Source organism: Hemiscyllium ocellatum, chromosome 48 (genome assembly GCF_020745735.1).
Source record: "Hemiscyllium ocellatum isolate sHemOce1 chromosome 48, sHemOce1.pat.X.cur, whole genome shotgun sequence".
Classification (NCBI taxonomy): Eukaryota; Metazoa; Chordata; class Chondrichthyes; order Orectolobiformes; family Hemiscylliidae; genus Hemiscyllium; species Hemiscyllium ocellatum.
Genome location: NC_083448.1, coordinates 9,151,961 through 9,170,339, shown reverse-complemented (window position 1 = coordinate 9,170,339; position 18,379 = coordinate 9,151,961). Strand labels below are relative to the sequence as shown.

The 18,379-nt window shown below is 41.6% G+C and overlaps 1 protein-coding gene across 1 annotated transcript in view; it reads left to right on the top strand.

Moving 5' to 3' along the window:
• The window catches only part of zgc:110329 (uncharacterized protein LOC550500 homolog), a 177,153-nt gene that overhangs the window by 31,737 nt on the left and 127,037 nt on the right, over positions 1 to 18,379 (top strand). The window lies entirely within an intron of this gene.

The following is an 18,379-nucleotide window of genomic DNA, read 5'->3' as shown; positions in this document are numbered from 1 at the left end:
GCTGTATGATTCTATCACTCTAAAAGGAAATGAAAACTCACTTCACAGGTATTTATAGACAGTACTTTAAAAGGGGTCACATTTGGCCAGTTGCTGGAGGTAAAAAAAATTCAAATGCAGTAGTTGAGAGGGTTAAGCATAAGAGATGACTGAGTTTGGTTGTCCTATTGTGGGTTAACTGTCTCCAGCACACTGGAAGGGTCTCATTGGTAGCAGTACAAACAGCACGTCAGGTATTGTGTGGGCTCCTTTTAATTTGAAAGTACCTTGTCAATCACATACTGCTTGCCATCGAGGATATTTTCTGTTTTCTTTCGAATAGCTTCTTGCAGGATTTTTTTTATCTTTGTACCTCGACAATTCAAGGGCATGTTTATGTGTTTGCATTGCACTCGGCAGATGAGTCTGCCAAGGTTAATTACAGCTCTTGTCTCTTCATTGTACACTCACAGGATGGAACAAGGCCCACATCCCACCGCCAGTGTGCCCTTTACACTCCAACAATAGCCTGGCAGATAGTATTTTCTGTGTTTCCATTTACATGTTGGCACGAGGCCAGCTTCTCTGCCCTTGAGGGTGGTTGGAGAAGATGGGTGAATGTTGAAGTAGACTGTACATTTTATTGAAATAAGTACAGGTGAAGACCCCGTATACCTTTGTGCATTAAAAAACCTTTCAGAAACAGTTATTCTAATTTCTGCCAGTCTGTGTTTAATTATTTTTGATGCATTGAACAATCTAAATTTTTTGTGATGTTCCACAAGAGCTGATCTTCCTAACTGTGATAACCCTGTCATGGAAATGGAATGGGTCTCAGTGTGGCCAGTCCTTGCTACAAATTGCCCTTTCTTAGCTGCTTCAGTGATAGAATTAGAATTGTTACAATGTGGCCCCTCGGTCCAGCAAGACCACAACTGACCCAGACCCACCTCCCCAATTACCGTACTTCCGCTAGACATATGCACCCAACCTACACATCCCTGAACATTATGGGTAATTGAGCTTGGCCAATTCACTCAAACTGCACATCTTTGGATTGAGGAGGAAACTGGAGCACCCAGAGGAAACCCACGCAGACACGGGGAGAACATACAAATTCCACACAAACAGTTGCCCAAGGCTGGGATCAAACCCGGGTCCCTGGTGCTGTGAGGCAGCAGTACTAACCACTGAGCCACCATGCCACCCCCTTTCATTGCTGATCGGAAAACTTCAATGTCAACAGAATATTCAGGAATGAGATTATAATGCCTCTGCTGACCTCAAACAAGTGTTGGGCGTATGAGTCTCACCTGATTCAACTCAGGGCCAACTGAGACTACTTGTGCCCATATTGCCAACCTGGCTGAGATCAAATTCAATAAGAGAGGGAATTCCAAAGCTGCCTCAATCAAGTGATATATCAAGGATGTAGAGTTCTTTTTTATTCATTGAATGTAGGCATCAACATATATTGCCATCCCTAATTGCCGAGATGGCATTTAAGAGTCAACCACATTGCTGTGGTTATGAAGTCACAGGTAGACCTGACTAGGTAAGGATGAAAGTTTCCTTCCTTAAGATGTCATCAGTGAACCAGATGGGGTTTTCCAACTTGTGACGAAAGTTTCATGGCCATCATTAGTCTCTTAAATCCAGTTTTTTTTATTACCTTCAAAGTCCACCATCTGCCATCGTTCCCAGACCATTGCCAAGGCCTCCAGGTTAATACCACTGGGCCTTTGCCTCCCCTGAATATTTCAGTGGAAAATGATGAGTTGTTCCTTGAGCTTGTGTGCTTCATTCGGAATATGGCAGCAATGTCAAGGTCTCAACATGGAACTCAACAACTTCAGAAACGGACCGCATTTTGTCTGTTCTCCATTTCTCTTACATTCCCTCCTTCCCTGCTTCCCCCACAGATGTGCTGTGCTTACATTTTGTTTCTATTACATTTACTAAAATGGACCAATTCTCTCCCTTTCATAGCTTAATTTATACATCCTTCCTGTCTTTCTCCAGTACTAACAACCCCTTTGTCTTCTGGACCTCTATGCCATACACTCTACTAAGTAGAAAGAATAACTTATTTTCCAAGACCTTTCAGTTCTGAAGAAGAGTCACACAACACTCAAAGCATTGACTTTGTTTCTCTCTCCGCAGATGCTGCAAGATATGCTGAGTTTCTCCAGCATTCTTTCATGTGTTTCAGATTTCCAGTAATCACAGTATTTTGTCTTTCATCGAAAGAAGCTGTCTCATGAAAATTCAACAGCTTGATAAAAATGCCTGGAGGCTTTGTGAAGTAATAGAAATAAACCATTCAGACTGGCCTTGTCTATACTGCTGTTCCAGAAGAGCACTATAATCGTCTTCTCTCCAAAACAAAACTACAAATGGCATTTATATAGTACCTCAAATGCAATAAAATAGCCTGAGGCATTCCACAGAATCACTAACAAACAAAATTTTCCTCTCAGCCTTGTGTAGAGTTATGAATTAAGGTAGAAACTTGGGTCAAAGAGATTGATTTTAAGATATATCCTAAGGGAGCAATTAAAGAGCTGGACCTGGGAAACAAGGGGTTCAGAGCTGAGGGCCTGAGTTGTTGAAGGTATGGCCATCAATGCTGAAGTGATTCAGATCAGATCTGAAAGTGTCCAGAGTTAGAGGAGTGCAGAGAACAGGGAGGGTTGGAGGTCTGCTGAAGTTTACAAAGGTAATGAAGGGGACTAGTTCAGGAAATCTTTTGAAAACACAGATGAGAATTTTAAAACTAGCTCTGTAGCTACCTGTTCCATGGTAAAGAATTTCAAAGCTGGTGTGCTGCTGTGGTATCCAGACTATTCCTCCCAATGTCTGACAGATCACACCAAATGCACATCCCTTCAACAGTTTACATTAAGTAAGATGTTGACCAGACCCAACCAGCCTGCAATTGTAAAACATACAACACAGCATGCAACATTAGATGTGATTGCAAGACTGAACAATATTTGTTCAATACTCCAAATAATCAAAAGTACACAAAGATTCATGCTGACAGTCACCATGCTGACATACATTATGGTATAATTACATGTGCTGGAAGCTACACATATGATACACATTGGTAGGAAGAACACATATACACACTGCACCTGTTTCAACTCAACATAATACCTGAGAGCCATTCTCTGATTAACTTTTCCAGGTAATATCTTCACCAGAGTCAACCCGCCTGTTTTAAAATCTAAACAAAATCTTGACAGTTAATTGTCAGTGACCATTAACTGGTGCATTTCTCCATTTCAACACCTCTAACAATCAAAGTCAACCAATCATACAGAGCACACATGTTGTTTTCCCTTAACTTTGTTATTTTTTCCAAATTGTCCTGATGAGTGCAAGGTAATAAACTTTGACAAAATGTGTCTTTTCTCAGTAGTACTGAAATCTTTAAAACTCCCAAGGTTGAGTTCCTTTGTATATGGCAATGAAGAGACACCCCCAAGAGGATAACACTGCACGAACCAGCAAGAAGAGGGTTTGTTACACCCTTGTATACAGAATAAATCACATTTTATCCTTCCCATCTTGTTCTGGTGACTTCTTGAGTAGTGAAAGAAATATTTTGCTGTTGCTGAAGTCCTGATGTCACCTTACACTTAACAGAGGGCAATGGTACAGCACATCTAAACCTGTTTGTTGTTGTTCTTTGATCCCAAATCTTTCCTGTGAACAAAATATGAGAAGTAAAGATCACATGGCACCTTTCTGAAGGCAAATATTTCCTGGTGTCTTGACTAGTCGTTCTTTCTCAGTGAATCTCATTGTAAACAACCTAACCATGATCAAATTCTCACTAGTGGGCCCTTGCTGTGAATACAATTGCTGCTGCATTTTCTGCATGATGGCAGTGATTACAATTCAAAGTATTTTTGTCAAGGATTTTGTGATGTCCCGAGATTGTGAAGGTTACAACAGAAAAGCAAGTCTCTCTTCTGTTGTTTGTAATGATCCTTCCTGGGATAGTTACTAATGACAACACCGTGCTGTATTTATCTAGAGAAGTGGATTTGCTTTATTGCATTGATCTCAAGACGTCAGACTGAGCTTCGATACTTCGGATAAGGTCCGATTGTCCAGAGATATTGTTGCTCAAAACACTTGTATGCTTTCCTAATAATGTGTGTAGACCCAGCCAGCGTCAGAACCATCCCGAACACTGATGACTCTTGGTCTGTGTTCACCTTCCATGGATCTTATCTCCTCTTTTTCCTTTTCCTTAACATTATCAAAGACACTTTTCATCTTTGAGCGCTCGCTCTCTTCCTTTTCTGAGTAGTGAGACAACATTATACCCCTACTACAAATTAAAACAGAAATAGCTGGAAAATCTCCGCAGGTCTGGCAGCATCTGTAGAGAGAAATTAGAGTTAACGTTTCAGGTCAAGTGATCCTTCTTCAGAATAGGATATTCCTCTCGTCTGCAACACATGTTCTTCCACCTCGGATCCCAGTACAGTAATGTGGGGAAGAGACTCAAGTCAGGTTCTCCCCTCTGGCCAAAGGACTTTGAGGACAACAGCAATGTTTCACAGCCGCACCAACCCAGATTTACTCAAGCACAGTGCTCCGAGTTGTATTGGGAAGTGTGGTTAATTCCTTCCAGCTGATTCCGATATAAAGGACAAAATGCCAATGGCCATAAAACGATTTGGAACACTGTATTTGAAAGATGCAATATAGACACAAGTTTTCTCTTTCTAACTCAGCACAGTCTGGGAGTCAAACTTGGACCATGTTTGGTCTCAGAAGCTTGGCTACTATTTGAGAAGGTGTGATAAAGCCAGAAATAAATTCGTTGAATAATTCCAGAAATAGAAGAGTGTGAACATTTACTGGGCTGCAAATGCAAGTCCACAATTCTCAGTCAGAATAGGGAAGGTTGGATAATTCTCTTGTCTATCAAGCCAGGACGATCTTACTTACTGACAGTACTGAGACACTGTGTCCTTTCTGCTAATTCGCACATGATTTTGAATGTGTCCTGTAAAACGAGAGCAGAATAATCATGAGCAGTTGGGTCTCAACTACTTCACTGCTAGTTCCAATTGAGCATTGATAACATGGGTTATTGTCACTCTGTCTTGGAACAATAGCAACATCAAAGTTAAGGTCATTTATTATCCAGGTAGGAAGGGAAAGGAAAAGAGCAAAAACTTGAGATAAAACCACAGCATTAGTGCAGCCATTGTGATCACAGCTAAAATAATTTCAATTAAAGTGGTTGTCATGGAAATAAATGGGGTATTTAGTCCAAGTGTCACTTGTTGTGTTGGATTATCAGCAGGCTCCTTTGTATGGCTTTTAATGAATTTAAGTGCGAATGAAATGCTTCTGCATGTTAAATGCTCCTGTTCAGTCTAAACGTCTTAGCTTGTATAAAAATTCATTGCCACTTGATGTGATTTGCCTAACTTCTTGTGATAAAATTTGGTTAATTTGAGATGATAGTTTGGAAGCAACACTGAAAAGCTGCATTCACCACTTGCCTGGATAAGTGCAACTCCAACAACTCGCAATAGGACAAGGAAGCCCTCTTGATTGGCAGCACATCTAAACATTTACTGCCTCCACCGCTGACGCTCCGTAGCAGCAGTGTGTACCTTCGACAAGATTCACTGCAGAAATGCACCATGGTTCCTTGGACAACACCTTCCAAATTCATGACCACTGTGTTAATAAGGACAAGGGCAGCAGATACATCAACACCTGCAAGTTTCACTTCAAGTCACTCACCACCCTGACTTGGAAATATATCGTTGTTGATTTAGTGTCATTGGGTGAAAATCTTGGAACCCCCTCCCAAATGGCATTGTGGGTCTACTTATAGCAAATAGATGACTGCAGTTCAAGAAGGCACCTTGACAAGGGCAGTTAGAGGTGAGCAATAAATGCTGGCCCAGTCATCAATGCCCACATCCTATAAGTGAATAATAAAATAAAAAGTTGACCACTTAAGGGATACTTATGGCCCTTAACTGGTAATGAACAATAGGCTCAGTATCTGAGGCACCAGCTGCTCAATGTCCAAGAGAGAAATGAAGGGATGATAGCAGGCTGAGTTCTGGCCTTTCGCCTCTGAACCTATGGTTCAAATGCTAACATTCTGGCGATCATTTTGACCTGTGTAACAGTCAGTTGGCAACCCATTTCACATTTGGTCTTGGTGGCTATTTCCATTCATGTTGAGCTCCTCTCTCAGGGATTTGCAGAAGATCTGATTGTGCAATGTAGAAGAAGCTGATAAGAATTTTCCTAACGGACTGGCTGTCATTCAACAGACATCAACTTGAAATGAAAATATCTGGTCATTACCAGATTTCTGTCTGTGGGAGCTTGCTGCACTGAGATTGTCTATCACTTTTCATACTTTCCAAAAGAGATGATGCTTCAAGATTTCTTTGATAGATTTGCAAGATTTGTGAGGGCACTCTGTACATGCAAAATATTCTGTGTCTCTTCACGACTAAGCAGTCGAAAGCTATCGTGTTTTTGATGAAGTGAATAAAGTTTCAATGTAACTCTTGGTATTTTGCCACTGAGCATATGAAATGCAATAAACTAGAGAGAATGGTGCAACATTGAAAGGGTCACTAGTGATTAGGGCCCATCAAATTTCAGGGACAGGTTTGTATTTTTATTAAACTATCTGTCAGTACTGTGAGCTGTCTCCAGCCCTTTAGGATGTGGATATTACGGACGTGACAGCCAAACTCAGCATGTCAGTTCCTTGGAGTAAATAACAGATTATTTCTGACCACCTGACAAAGTTAGTGAAATCATCTGGCTAAGTGCTATTGACAAAACTAATAAATAAGTTAACGTTTTGAATTTGGGTATTTCTGTAGTAAATTGAACAAGTCATTCAGCAGGACAGCAGCCCTTGGTGTTGATACACGGACAGGATCATCTCTTGTTTCAGAACACATATTCACACTGATTGACAGAGTTTGTGTCTCTGGGCAAGTGAGTTGTTTGCAACAATTTAAACCAAAATAAATGCTGAAGGTGCCTGCCATGATAGATTAATCAGCGTGGGTAACAACGTGAAATACTGCACCAAAGAGAGAGAGGAGTCTCTTTTCTTAGCCACTGTGTTTTGAAATGCAGGGGTTACCCAATCATGGACACAAAGCATGGGAGGAGAACAGAACCAGAGAGGGTGCATGGAGTTTTGATCCACAATTGACAGTCCTTGACTTTGTTCTTTCTATAAGCAAATCCATAGCGTGGCATCAACTGTAAGACAAGGTGGGTTAGACAACCTGTAAGTGTATGTATTTGTAATTCCAGCACAATAACCTATCTTTAAAAAGGCCATTGTCCTGACACTTGACATGATTATACACTTTACTCCAACCTGTTCACCACTACTCTCTGCTTTCTGTCTTTTGTGAAACTTTGTGCCCATCCTGTTTTTGTTGCTTTTAATCTCATGGGCTTTTCTGGCAAGTTATTCTATAGCATGACTAATGGTTGAAAGTCCACATCCACCAAATCAATTTCATGTCACTCATCAATCCTCTTCAATACATCATCAAGACCTCAACTAAACTTACCAAGCACTTTTTTAAATGCACATTTACTTTATTTTAAGAACCCAATTAAACTCACAGTAATATCTTATAAAATACTACTTGCATTAAGCTGAGTAACCAATCATCGACAAGTTGTACAACAGCTTTCTTAAAGTAGATCTTGGCTTTTGTTTTGGAACTGCCTCAGGATTTAGCAATGAAATGAGGGTTTGAGCTATTGATTCAGCTGTTCTGAGAATCAAAGCAGCTGGTGATAGGAGTTCTTTATTTGAACAGCACATTAACTTTAAGAACTCTCTAGCAAAGCAAATACACACTTAGCTTTCGTTTCATCAAATAATATTAATTGTGTGCATGGAAGTCGTTGTTTTAGCTTGCTTGCTATTGGTGACAATCAAACTGAAGTCAGAGAAAAGGAATAAAACAGAATCTGCAAGAGAAACTCAACAGCTCTGGATGCTGCCAGGTCTGTGGAGACTTCCACCAGTTTCTGATTTTCTTTCCAACCTCCACCATCTGTAGTATTTGACTTATTATAACTGAGAAAAGGAACATGCATTCATCAAGTGATTTTCACAACCTTATGTCGCAAGTGAAATACTCTTGAAATGTAATCACTTTTGTACCGTAGGGATCATAGCAGCCAAGCTCATCCCAGCAAACTCTCACAGACAGAAATGTGTAGCTGACCAGATAACCTGTTTGAGATGTTGGTTCAGGAATAAATATTAGTCACTGCATTGTAGAACTGCCTTGCATTTCTTTGAGGACCTTGCAGGATGTTGGTGCTTGCGATGAAGAGATAATGATACTGTAGTGGGTGCTGATGCTCAAAAGGCCTCTATTTCAGCCAGATCAGGGACAGTCATGGTGTGTGTTTGTGGTAGACGTGAATTTGGAAGTGTTGGTGTTGGATTAGGGTGGATAAAGTTAAAAATCACACAACACCAAGGTTTATTTGGAAGCACTAGCTCTCGGAGCGCTGCTCTTTCATCAGGTGGTTGTGGAGTCGAAGATCGTAATACACAGAATTTATAGCACAAAAGGTTTAAAGTGTGATGTAACTGAAATTGTATATTGAAAATGACCTGGATTGTATGTTAAGTCTCTCACATTTTAGGATGGCCACGTTGGTTTCACTTCTTTCACATGTAAATCCAGAAACTTTTTTAAAAGTTATATTCTCAAGTGAACATAATAGGTGCCGTGTCGGCTCAGATAATGCATTGAAGGTGTGAGGAGCCCTGTGTGAGACTGTCTGTGCCACAATGTTCAGACTGATTCTATTTCTAAAAAAGGAATTAACAGAATCTTAGATGGATTCACACAGTTTTTGAGCAAAATAAAATGTAATTCTGCAAGTACAAATTCACCCCACAAATTTATACGTGTGTGTGTGTGTGTGTGTGTGTGTGTGTGTGTGAGAGAGAGAATGTGTGATGAATCCAAGGTCCCAGTTGAGGTCATCCCCATGGGTACCGAACTTGGCTATCAGTCTCTGCTCAGCCCCTTTGTGCTGTTGCCTGTCCCAAAGTCCACCTTGGACGATAGTCACTCGATGGTCTGAGGTCAAATATCCAGGACCGCTGAAGTGTTCTCCAACTGGGAGGGATCTCTCCTGTCTGTTGATTGTTGTGTGGTGTCCATTAAGCTGTTGCCATAGTCTTTGCTTGGTCTCGCCAGTGTACCATGCCTCAGGGCATCCTTGCCTGAATATTATGAGATAGACAACATTGGCCGAGTCACAAGTACCAGATGGGCTCTTGTCAATGGCTTTACTAACATCCAAGTAAATAATGTCTACTGCTCTGCCCTTATCAATCTTCTTGGTCACTTCCTCAAAAACTCAATAAACTTTCTGAGACACAATTTCCCTCGCAGAGAACCTTGCTGAGTATCCCTAATCATTCCTTCTTTGCCAGTGTGAGATCACATTCCCAATTCGGTGTTAGTCATGCAATATTCATCGTGCAATTATGCTTCTGTGGCTACAAACTGTGAATCCTCAACAAACTCAAAGAGCCACAGTACATAGAATATAGAACAGTACAGGCCCTTCGGTCTTTGATGTTGTGTTGGCCTTTTATCCTACTCTAAGTCCAAACTAACTTATATACCCTTCATTGTACTATCTTCTATGTGCCTATCCAAGAGTCGCTTAAATGTCCCTAATGTATCTGGCAGTGCATACCTCACACCTACAACTCTTGGTGTAAATAACCTGCCTCTGATATCTCCCCTAAACCTTCCTCCAACTACCTTAAAATTATGCCCTCTCATGGTAGACATTTCTGCCAAACAACTCGGGCTTTCCACTATATCTATGCCTCTCAACATCTGGTACACCTCTGTCAAGTCACCTCTCAACCTTCTTCACTCCAATCAGAAAAGCCTAGCTCCCTCAACCTTTCTTCATAAGACATGCCCTCCACTTCAGGCAACATCCTGGTAAATCTCCTCTGTAGCCTCTCTAAAGCTTCCATATCTTTCCTATAATGAGGCAACCAGAACTGAGCACAATATTCCAAGTGTGGTCTAACCAGGGCTATACTGAGCTGCAGCATAACCTCACTGTTAATGAAAGCCAGCACATCATGCGCTTTCTTAACAACCCTGTCAACTTGGGTGGCAACTTTAAGGGATCTGCGGATGTGGACCCTAAGATCCCTCTGTACTTCACACTGCCACAAATCCTGCCTTTAACCCTGTATTCTGCATTCAAATTTGACCTTCCATCTGCCACTTCTCAGCCCAGTTCTGCATCCTGTCAATGTCCCATTGCAACCTACAGCAGATGTCCACACTATCAACAAATCCTACAACCTACGACAGATGTCCACACTATCAACAAATCCACCAACCTTCATGTTATGGGCACATTTACTAACCACTCTTTCCACTTTCTCATCCAAGTCATTTATAAAAATCACAAAGTGCAGAGGTCCCAGAACCAATCCTTGCGGAACACCACTGGTCACCGAGCTCCAGGCTGAATACTTTCCATCTACCACCACTCTCTTCTATGAAGCAGTTAATTCTGTATCCAGAGACCCATGCCTCCTTACTTTCTGAATGAGCCCACCATGGGGAACCTTAGCAAACGCCTTGTTACATCCATGAACACCACATCCATTGCTCTACCTTAAAAAATGAGTTTAGTCAGATCCTCAAAAATTCAAAAGGTTTGTGAGGCATGACCTGCCCCTCACAAAGCCATGATGACTATCTCCAATCAAACTATGGTTTTCCAAGTAAACCATAAATCTGTCAAAATCCTTTCCAGTACTTTGCTCACGATTGACATAAGACTGACTGGTCTGTAATTCCCAGGATTATCCCTATTCCCTTTCTTGAACAATGGAGTAACATTTTCCACACTCCAGTCATCTGGTACTACTTCAGTGGACAGTGAATATGCAAACATCACCACCAAAGGCGAGCAAGCTCTTCCCTTACTTCCTGTAGGAACCTAGGGTATATTGCGTCTGGCCCAGGGGATTTATCTATCCTTATGTCTTTCAGATTTCTTAGCACAGCTTCCTTCCTGCATACCTGTTCCAGCATATCATAGAAACATCAAGGTCCCTCTCAGTAGTGAATACTAAAGCAAAGTATTCATTAAGTGCCTCCCCTATTTCCTCTGACTCCAGACACAAGTTCCCTCCAATATCTCTCATCGGCCCTACCCTCACTCTGGCCATCCTCTTGTTCCTCACATAAGTGTAGAATGCTTTAGGGTTTTCCTTGTTCCTACCCGCTAAAGCTTTTCAAGGTTCCCTTCTAGCATTCCTCAGTCCATCCTTAGTAGTTCAAGTTTTGATCATGTTCAGACTTATGTGTCCCAATGTGTGCAGGTTTAACTCCCTTCTTACTTGTCCACACCACAAGGAAACATTGGCAATCAAGAGTTGACACATGCATGCTCAGATTGTTAGATTCATATAAGTGTTGACACATTTGAATTTTGAGAAAGTAGTGATAAAGTGGTCCTCAGTCATACTACACAATGGAATATGAAATTAACTTAAGATTGTGAATTTGCCATTTTGTTTTGTCTGCCGAAGCCACAGTTGTGGCCATCATTTTGAGAAGGATTGGAACTTGAGACAGACATCATGACTTGCTTTATAAGCTCCATTTCTTTGCCACTCATTCAGTTCTTCAGCCGGGAAACTGTCTGAGGCCAAACAGAGTTGTTCAGAAATCAGCATCCTAGGTTGTTATTTCACTCCCAGGTTTTCAAATGCTAAGCTCGAAGCGTTTCCACCTCTTCATCTCCCCTAAGTTTTAAGCAGTTCATAAAAATGACTTCTTTCAGCAAGCTCGTCATCAACAGTCTTACAACTTTCTGTGGTTCAATGTTCAGCTTTGTCTAGTAACATGCCTGCACTGTGGGTCACTTAACTGTGTTAAAAGCTGCTGTTTTAATTAATGTTCTATTTGTGCACTTTGCAAAAAACACAGTGTTTGGGGCAAAATCTGTGAATTCCTCAGCTCACACTGTAGGCAGAAATCCTGCAGTGGTCAAAGAAGGCTCACTGTCAACACTGACTCACGGAATCTGTGGAATTGTCAACAAATGCTGTCTGTCACATCAGGGCAAGATGCCCATATTCAGTGAGCACTCAGGCTTGGCGACAGGTAAGCGATGTGCCATCGAGCTGAATTAAAACACTGGGAAGAAAGGCTTTGTTCTAATTTCAAAAACAAACATATGTGACTTGCTTGTAGACAAGCATCAAACGTGACTTTTAGATGGAATAGCCTGTCATCCTTTGGCTATTTCCAAGTCCTCCAAAGCCAAAAGATAGAATTTGGAAGCCACTCACTGTTACCTTTTGGCAAATGCCAGTTTGCACATCGCAAGTTCCCAGAAACAACGAATGAATGTTCAGATAATTTGCTCTTTTTCTCTGACACTTCAGTTCCACTGAGACTTGATGTCAGCAGTGGAATCTTACTACTTTTGCTTGGCTGTGATTTGGGCGAGAATGAAAACTCTGTTGAGTGGTGTATCTCTCTCCTGCTGTTGTTCAAACTTAAGTGATAAGCAGCTTTCTTTTCAAGTCCCCACTTGTCATCTTTAATATGATGCAGTTTCTCCTGTTGACTGCAGCAGGGACGTGACTCGATGCTAATTTTGCACCAGACTCTTTGTAGCTGAAGGAACCAAGACAGTTAATTAGTGCTTAGTTTTAGTTTTAATATGTCGGATCTGAATTGAATTTTTTTTCTGACACAGGATTTGTCATTGGGACTGTCGTGTGCACCTGCTTTGCTGCATGAACAAATCCTAGAACAGATCGGTGTCTGCAAAACAAACAGTGAATTATTCAGTTCCGAGAAATAAATTAATTTCCCTTCCAAGCTCTTCCTTTTCAATACACTCCAATCTATTGAGCAGGCAGCTGCAGTTCAAGACGTAAGAACACCAAATAGAACTGAGCAAATTCTAACTTTACATTATTTCTTTCTCCTTATCCCATTGTTCCTACTTATGGGATCTGACTATGTACATTTTGGAAACAAGTTTTCCAGACAACTTGAAACTGACTCAGTTTATGGAAACCTGACGTTCTAAGGTGCAGAATTGTTGAAGACTAACATATATTTTTCATGGCTCCATCTGTCTGTAGTCAGCTCCTCTTTGTTAAGAATCTGTAGAATTAACAAATGACTGAGCAAGATTGGAAGCTCATTGTGGTCATCTGAAAAGAGACCCTGACTCTATCTGGCTAATTTCACTGAAGGATATTTTGAACTGTGCCCCATCAGTAATACATAATTTTTTTTTCCGAAAGAACAAGGTCTTGCTATTTGAGTTAGTGTTTGTGACTCAATTGTTGAACACTGTGTATGAGTGGGTGTGCTAAAGTCAGCATTCTGCATCTTTACAATAGGTGAGGATTAATTTACATTCAACTGCTGCTAACTGACTCTGACCCCTTGCTTCCTTGGGTATTTATTTTCATCACATTAATAGTTTTATTCGGTTTTTGTGTGCAGAAGTGTGCATCTGTCAGGAACTGAATTTAATTAGGATAGCGAGTTATAGCAGACCAAAGACTGTCAAATGATGCAGTGCATGCTGAACAGTGCTCTGGTGACAAGACACTCACTCATAACTGATCATTAGACAGTGCAGAACTCATAAGGGAGTGCTCACGTCACCAGGATGAAACTCTGGTGAATGTAGTGAGTGTCCCACCGCAATGGAAAGCTCATTTCAGTAATGGTGACCATGACAACTATCCTTGACTGTCATTATATTATCTGCTACCTCCATGTTCTTCAACAAAGGAAATCAGCCATCCCTACCTGGTCTGCCTAGATGTGACTCCAGGCTAATAACAGAGTGGTCTATTTCTGATTGCCCTCTAAAACAACCTAGAAAGCTATGCAGTGCAAGGGCAATTGAGAGATGCAACAAGAGCTAGCCTTACCAGGCACACAAACATTCAATGACAGAATAAAGAAAATGAACTGTTCTAGTACGAACCTCTGACATTCCACTTCTTCCAGGGCACTGGCCCTCCAATAGTGCGGCATTCCCTCAGCACTGACGCTGTGACAGTACGGCACTCCCTCAGTACTGACCCTCTGACTGTGCAGCACTACCTCATTACTGACCCTCCAATCGTGCAGCAATTCTTCAGTGGCACTCTCTCAAGATTGTCCCTCTGACAGTACAACACTCCCGCAGTGCTGACCCTCTGACAGTGTTTGACAACGCAGTGCTCCCTCAGTACTGTGCTTTAATATAAAATGGGTGACGTGCTCAATTTCTGGAGCATGACTCAAACCCCGTCGTTCTGAGTCAGAAAGGGAAGAACATATGAAACAGAGGGTACAAGTCTAAAGGGAGTGCAGGAGCAGAGGGACCTGTGTGCATGTGTGCACCAATCATTGAAAGTAGCAGGACAGTTGGAGAGAGCTGTTCATAAAGTATACTGTATCCTGGATATTTTTAATAGGTGCACTGAGCAAGAAGACAATGTTGAACTTGTATAAGACATGTATTAGACCTCAGCTCAACTATTGTGCACAATTCTGTCTGGTAATGATGTGAACACATTAGATAGCAGTGGGGAAACTATTAGAAGCATTTTTGAGGGACAGAGTTAATCTATGCTCAGAGAAGTAGGGATTAGAGAAGAACAGTCAGTGTGGTTTTGATAAAGGGAGGACATGTCTGACCAGCTTGATTGAATTTTCAACAAAAATTCCGTGTGTAGATGGGGAAATGCATTCAGACTAGTCCACTTGGACTTCAACAAAGCTTTTGACAAGGTGCTGCATGGGAGACTAATAGCAAGGCTGGGAGCTTATGGTATCCAAGATAATTTCGATCCACAATTGGACTGAGTGGCAGGAAGCAGAGCACAATATCCGAGGGGGGTTTTGGGCATGGAAGCCTGTGTCCAGTTCCACAGGGCTCAGTGTTGCTTGAAGTATACATAAATAATTTAGAGTTGAATATGGGAGGGTTGTGGATGTTACAAAAAATAGTGGGGTGGGAAATAGTGAGGAAGGTAGCCTTAGATTGCTGGAGGACATAGATTGGTCAGATGGGCTGATCAATGGCAAATGGAGTTCAAACTGGAGAAGTGTGAGATGATGCATTTGGGCAAGATGAACAAGGCAAGAATATACATGATGAACATCATGGGAAGCACCGAAGATCAGAGAGACCTTGGTGTGCATGTCCACTGGCCCCTTAAGGAATCTGGACAGGTGGATAAAGTGGGACAGAAGACATATGGGATACTTGCCTTCATGAGCTGAGGCATAGAGTGTAAGAGCAGGGAGGTTATGCTAGAACTGAACAAAACATGGGTGAGGCTGCAACTAGAGTATTGTGTGCATTACAGGAGGGGTGTGATTGCACTGAACAGAGTGTAGAAAAGTTTTGCCAGGAGAGTTTTTGTCTTAAAGAGAGATTGTACAGAGTGGAGTTGTTTTCCTTGGAGCAGAGCAAACTGAGGTGGGGACAACATGACTGGGATGTATAAAGTTACCAGGGGCATTGGTTAGAGATAGGAAGGAACATTTCTTTTTGGTGGAGGGATCAATGACCAGAGAACAAGATTTAAGGTTAGGGACTGGAGATTTTTCCTTACCCAGAGGGTACTCTGAACCTGGAACTCACTGCTGTAAGGTGGTAGAGACAGAAATCCTCATTACTTTGAAGAAGCATTTCGATGTGCGGGTATGATGCCAAGACACACAAGACCTTGGGCCTGGTGCTGGAAAAAGGAATTTGAATGATGCTTGTTCTGGATTGGTGCAGACTCAATGGGCCTAAGGGCCTTTTTTTCATTGCTGTAGGCCTCTATAACACTATGCACAAGTGCAGAGGTAATTTACAAGAGTGATTCCAGGGAAAAATAACTTCAGTTATGAAGATGAATTGGAGATATTGGGACTGAGAAGAAGGCTAAGAGGAGATTTGATAGAAATTTTCAAAATCATGAAGGGACTGGAATTAATAGATCAGGAAAAACTGTTTCTGCTCATGAAGAGGTTTTAAATGAGAGGGCATGGATTTCAAGTGCTTTGCAAAAGAGGTGAGAAGAAGACGCTTTCACACAGTGAGCGGTTCAGGTCTGGAAATATGGTGAAGGCAGATACAATTGAGGCATTCAAGAGGTGCCAGCCAGAAGAGTCTGCATACTTCTCCAACCTGTCCCATAATGGGACACAGGCAGTAAGTGTCCGTTTCTCAACCCTGCTCCCATCGAAGTCAGGAACCTAAAGATGAATATAATTCCTCTCCAACTCACCACAGTTAGCCTTGATGCTTTAACATTAACCAGAGCTTCCACATTACTCCTCCAGTGACTTGACCATGATCCTACTATCTTCCCTACCTGATCACAGGGAGGCAGAATAGGGATTCTAACTGGCCTACGATGCCCTGAGAAACAAATGGGGAGAATCAATCAAATGTCCTAGCTCTGCCCTGTGATTCTTGCTGGAAGGTAGCTGGAGATGTGTAAAAGTTAAGAGTCGTGCTCTAATGAAGTCACTGATCATGTCGATGGACGGACTAAAAAATGAGATTCATTGCTGTTGTGTGGAATCCTTGTTACGGAGCCAAAGTCTCATTTGGAAACGTAGGTGAGGAAGCTGAGACTGTTGGATATAGCCAAGAACACCACACTCAGGAGATGGATGGGGGAGGTGGTTCCCTACAGGGAGGGAAACAAAGGCATAAGATCTTATCAGAACTTGATGTGAATTGCATTTGAACTTACTCAGAGAAATAGACTACATTGCAATGAACATTGCTGTAATTAAATTCACTTGAAATCAGATTGAAAAATTCTTCAACCAAGAGTGAACAAATAAATGCTGCTTCTCTTTTTAATAATGTACTTGTTTTCTTTCCTGCATTTGGAAATATATCCCCCTCAGGTTTTAATTTCACTAGTTCAGTGTTCATGATCTATAAACCTCTTTGATTACAGTAGGATTTTTCGACACAGTCTCTACACACCGAACCATAATGACTCATAATGAATATTGGACCCTCCTCAGGGATAACAAGCTCGTTACAGTATTTGCATAATAAATGAAATGGTTCTTCAGGAGAAGGGAAATATATTTTCAATTAAATTTAACACAACACTGTCAAAGAGCTGAGAATAATCTGTGATTTGTTTTGTGATGGAATGATGGATGATGTACAGTATTTCACTTATCCAACTCTCAGATCAAGTATCATAAACATAAGATACAAATAGAAAGAATGAGAAATATCCTGTGTGTGTTGCTTTCAGTACTCGGGAGTGCATTTTGTCTCAAATCTCTAATTGGACACCAGTAATTTGATGGCAAATGTTTTGAATGCATCCCTTCAATAAAGATTGAATCATATTGCTAGAAAGAGATGTGTGGATAAATTCAGGATAAAGTTGGGAACACCCGCATGAGGCAGCCAGAATCTGCCTGGGGAACCCCATGGTTTGTGAGGACTGGATGGACCTGTCTACCCTCTATCTCTTGCCTGACTGATCCATTGTGTGTGTCTCCTGCATTTCTCACATTTCTAGCCCTTCTCAGGTTTTGCTATGATAATCCATCAGACCAAAGGGATGATTGAAGAATGCTGCATTGACAGAGGACACTGGGTTTAGAGTTGGTCATTTCTCCAGGCTTTTCAGTCCCATGCTGCATTTGTGACAGGTCTTTGAAAAGTCCCCAGCTCGATTTTATGGCCAAGACCCCAGTTCAGTATGCCACAGTTTGACTGCCATTTCCCCAAAGGCCATGGATCAGGGAGGGGGAGTGTCTTTTTATTTCTTCATTGGATGTGAGCATTTCTGGCTGGGCCAGCATTTCTTACCCATCTCTGGTTTCCTTGAGAAGGAGATGGCAAGCTGTCTTCTTGAATCACAGCAGTCCATTTAAACAATGAAGCACTTGCTTGTGGTTGAGTGCAGGGAGTTTTATATCTAACCTGACTGATCCGGTGGCTCAATGATTAGCATTGTTGCCTCACCCTGTGTGGAGTTCTCCCTGTGTCTGTGTAGATTTCCTCCCATAGTCCAAAGATGTGCAGGTTAATGGATTGGCCATGCTGAATTGCCCCATAGTATCCAGGAATGTGTAGGCTAGGTGGATTATAAATGGGAAATACAGAGATAGGGTGGGGAGAGTGGGTTTGGGTGAGAATTCTCTTTGGAGGGTCACTGTGGATTCAATGAGCCAAATGGCCTGATTGCAGACTGTAGAGATTTTATGATTGATCTGCATATATTCCAGCTTATGCTTGTTGCCTATCTTCTGTTAGTGGTGACACCCTCACTCTC